The sequence below is a fragment of the Lycium ferocissimum genome, chromosome 1 (assembly GCF_029784015.1).
Source record: "Lycium ferocissimum isolate CSIRO_LF1 chromosome 1, AGI_CSIRO_Lferr_CH_V1, whole genome shotgun sequence".
NCBI classification, from domain to species: domain Eukaryota; kingdom Viridiplantae; phylum Streptophyta; class Magnoliopsida; order Solanales; family Solanaceae; genus Lycium; species Lycium ferocissimum.
Window position 1 is genome coordinate 60,818,667 of NC_081342.1, and position 4,331 is coordinate 60,822,997.

Below are 4,331 nucleotides of genomic sequence, written 5' to 3' on the forward strand. Positions count from 1 at the left end.
AAGAATATCCTTTGAAAGAGAGTTGAGAATCCAGGATATGACCATGCCATTGCACCAGGTCTAAGATTTGTGATCAACAGATGAAGGATCTGGCATCTCAGATGTTCCATCAATCATTCCTAGCTTATTTTCGGCTGAACGAGCAATGACAAAAGCCCTACTCCAACCTGCATAGCTCTTTCCATCAAATAGAGTGTTGATAAGCAACATCCCTAGTGAATCAGGTGGATGAAATAGAAAGGACTTGAATGGTCATTGACTGTGTTGGTTTGAGTGGGGTTGATCTGAGCATTAGTTTAGGATGATTCAGTGTTGTCCGAGTTCACCATTGTAGTGAGAATTCAGAAGTGATCAACAGCAAAAAATGGATCTTAAAGAAGAGTATCTACTTCTCTGATACCACATAGGAAAATAGAGACAATTGGAGAAATTTTCTGTGTCCATTTCATTGTAAGACCATGCCTATATATATACAAGAATAGTGAAACAAATAATGAAATAATCCTATACATTTGTCTATTTTCTATTTGTTCCTCTATAACAAACTGTCTTTTGTAATGTACTACCTAGGATAGAATATTCCCATCACAATCTAAATGTGCTTGATCATCAAGAAAGTTTTGATAGTGTGGATCAACTAAATTTGTCAACTTTGGATGATTGAGATTGAAAACTATGTAATTGGGCCACAACTCTTCTCTCTTATTACATCTGATTTATCCAATTGGACTATGTCCTTCTTTGGGCCACCCTGTACAAACATTTTGGGCCTCATCTGTGTGTTCAATTCTTTGTAGTGTAAGACCCAATATTCTTATCTCTTTCAGTCGATACATACGAGGACATAGTCTTCTCATTCTTCATATCATCAAAATCAAAATGTTGATCTTCTTCGTCTTTGTGAGGTTTGTGAGGAATATGAGTGTCAACAATATGTCTAGGGACCATAAGCCTGACCTTCAACCTGAAAAGGGAAGAAGGATTACAAATACTGGTGGATATGTCCGGTTTGGACAGGTCAATGGGAGTTTAAACATGGCAAGAGCAATCGGTATTCGAAAATATTGCATTTTCTCAAATATACTAGTATAAAAGTATAGCCAGTTTTCCTTTTCCCTTTGTGCTATTACAGGTCTGATCAATTTAATAATTTCAGGAGACATGAAGCTGAAACAAGAACAAATGATTGCCTGCTGGAAAACAAAGAGTGAATGCTAATCCTGATATCCCCGCTGTAAGTAAATTCAATGACCTATCATTCCTTTTGAATCTGTAGAAATATGCAACGTGTGGAGTAATATTATCTATAGTATATTTGTGTGTACAGTGAGGTAAAGCAAGTTTTTTTAAAAAAATGTCTTCTTTTGGAGCATTATTGCTTTTCTTTAATTATTAACCGATCAAAATGGAGATTTTCATGAGTGTTTCTTTCTAGCTAAAGACATGACTTGTGCATTTAGTAATTGCCTTTCGAATTTTTTTCTCAAACTAGGTTGAGCTTTCCAATGATGATGATTTCCTTGTTCTAGCTTGTGATGGCATATGGTAAGAATATTGTACCATTTTAATTTTATCTTCCCAGCTTTGTCACTGAATTTGAATCAATATTCAATGATTTTTACGGGAATACCAGCTTATGTTTCTTCAAGAGTCATTAGATTGCTAGACTTAGAGTACTTGAATTTGCATACTGTTTGCTAGCAGGTTGACAAAATTCACATGGAAAAAATTTGGTATTGATTTTTGTGGGTCTTTTTGAAAGAATGGTTGCTCTGCACATTGTTTCCATACCAATGCAACTTATCACAAAACAAAGGAAAAAATGATGGAGTCAATTAGAGAGAGGTCGAACTTGCATCTTTTTAGTGTAGTTAGGAATTCTCTGCGACAAGGTTATTTTCTTGTACTTAGTACTTAAGTTTACATTAGATGTGAGTACATTTCCAGAGGTCTGGAAGTTGATGGCTATGGAATAGTATTGAAAGGGAGTTTTGGATTAAATTGGGTCTTGCTTAATTGAATGCCAATAATCTTGAAATTATAAAAATTAGGTGAAGTCTGAGTAACCTAACCCTCGTAGGAATTGAAACCATGAAAAGTGTAGGTGTGAGGTGTTTGAATGGAAATCGAAGCAAAAATTATGTAGAGAAAGCTAACTGTGATCGACTAAGAAAAACAACCTAAGATACGGATCGTATTTCCTTATATGGCCATATCCTGGGTCGTAAGTTGGTGGGTTAAAATAAAGGAGTCACTGCCTTAGAAATATATGCTTAAATACGGATCGTATAAAATTATACGACCCTATCTCTGAACGTATTTCCAAGGTAGAAACTTGAGATGTTTCTTCCTTAGACATATATGCTTAAATACGGTCCGTATTTATTTATACGGACCGTATCTCTGATCGTATGTCTGAAATGGAAACATTACGACCAACTTATACGAACAGTACAATTTTATACGGCCCGTATTGTTCTTTTATGACCACACACACAAAAAAAAGATTTTGTCTTTCTTTGGTGATTGGTTCTTCATGGCCCTGTTCCTAATGATACTTCTCTTATAGGTATGACTGTAAAGCATTCAGTAAAGAGGGGAACCGGGCCAAGAGGCCGAGGCCGAGGTCGTGACCGAGCGGATGTCACACATGCCCTACATGATTCCCCCTCCCAATCTGAAGAAGAGGAGGAGGTCATGCCTTAGAAGAAGATCTGGGAGGAGGAGGAAGGGGGGGGGGGGGGCATAACATCCCAACCCCAAACCATAACACTGTCAGCTTCTAACTCTTCCTAGTCTGAAGAGGAGGAGGAAGGATCCTCAACATTTGCTTCGGGAGAGGCGGAAACTGAGGGTGCTGAACAAGGAAGTAGAGCGAAAATCGAGGGAACTGAACGAGTGAGTTTTATATTATTTGGTATTACCTATGTGGTCCGAAGGGACATTGTTCCAAACGTGACATTGCAAAGATTTGAGAATAGGATTATATTGGTAGTTGATTACGGATGTTGTTATGTTTATTCGCCCTCATGATTATTGTTGATTTTGACATTTATGTATGCATTCCATCCTACATTTCTCATGATACTGTGATGTGGTCCCAATGGACAAAGTGAAGGAGGAAAGTCATCTCTGGGCTGTGTGCGGAGTGACTATGGACATAATTGATATATTACCCATCTCTGGGCTGTGTGCGGAATGGCTAGTGATATGGAACCATCTCTGGGTTGTGTGCAGAGTGGTTGGTGTTGTGGAGTCATCTTTGGGCTGTGTGCGGAATGACTGGTACATGAACTTCGTGAGTTCTCCATGGGTCATGACTATCGAGATGTGGAGATTTTCCTCCATAGCGTATGTGTACGATATGAGACAGTTGGCCAGTGCATTGCATCGCACATGCATTCATATTACATCTACTCATATCTGTGATTCTGTTTGTTGTATTTATTATATTGCCTGGTGCGTTTCAACATGGATTCCTTGGTTGATTATTGATTTGAGTTGTCATGTGCCTGATTAATACATACTTGGGGACTTGATGAACTCAAGGATTAGAGACTTCCCCCTAGGCTATGACTTGAGGTTACAGAGATTTATTGTGGTTCCTATTACCGTGAGATCGGTTGTATGTGCTTAATAACCAAATTTGATTGCTTACTTGCCTATTTGTTGATTTCTTTCTTTTATATATGTTAGCTAATTGTTGTCAGCCTATGATGCCTACCAGTACGTGTTGTTTGTACTGATGCTACCTTGCTGCATTCTTTTCTGAGTGCAGAGTTTGTTACAGATTTCACTTCAGGCCCTCGCGGGTGAGTTCTCGAGGCAGTCAGTTGGAGTTTCCAGGGTGAGCCGTGTTCCGGTCCGCTGCCTGAGGACTCTTCTATCCTATTGTCATTATTTCATATCTTGAGACAGGCTTGTATAGTTCAGACTTGTATTAGCTTGTATTAGTAGCTTTTGTACATTTTAGACCAAATTCCTTGGGTAGTTGTTGTATTCCGCATTACTATCTATCTATGATTTTAGACTTCAATTGCTCTTATTTATTATTTATATTGTTGGATGAATCTTTAAGGGATGTGTTTGCCTACCAGGTGGAAAAAGGGTAGGTGCCTGCACGACCAGTGATTTGGGTCGTGACACCAGTACCAAAGAAAAATCTGATTTTTCACCAATTTAGTCCGAAAACTCGAGACTCATTTGGAACCTCCCAGATACAAAACAAGTATGCAAATCACTCCTAAACACGCTACGAACTCATTCGCTCACTCAAAATTTCCAAAAGAGGTCATCTTGACCGACGAGTCAACTCCAAAACTCATGAAACC

The 4,331-nt window shown here is 38.5% G+C and overlaps 1 long non-coding RNA gene across 3 annotated transcripts; it reads left to right on the top strand.

Annotated features, from left to right (window-relative positions):
• Positions 1-400: 400 nt before the first annotated feature.
• Positions 401-4,012, top strand: LOC132056621 (uncharacterized). Of its 3 annotated transcripts, none has more exons than XR_009414868.1 (3): positions 401-1,051; positions 1,157-1,234; positions 2,570-4,012. It is a non-coding gene; the product is annotated as an uncharacterized LOC132056621 (long non-coding RNA). The 3 variants fall into 3 exon arrangements; XR_009414865.1 differs by having other exon boundaries at positions 403-1,051; positions 1,493-4,012; XR_009414867.1 differs by having other exon boundaries at positions 408-1,051; positions 3,779-4,012.
• The last annotated feature ends 319 nt before the right edge of the window (positions 4,013-4,331 follow it).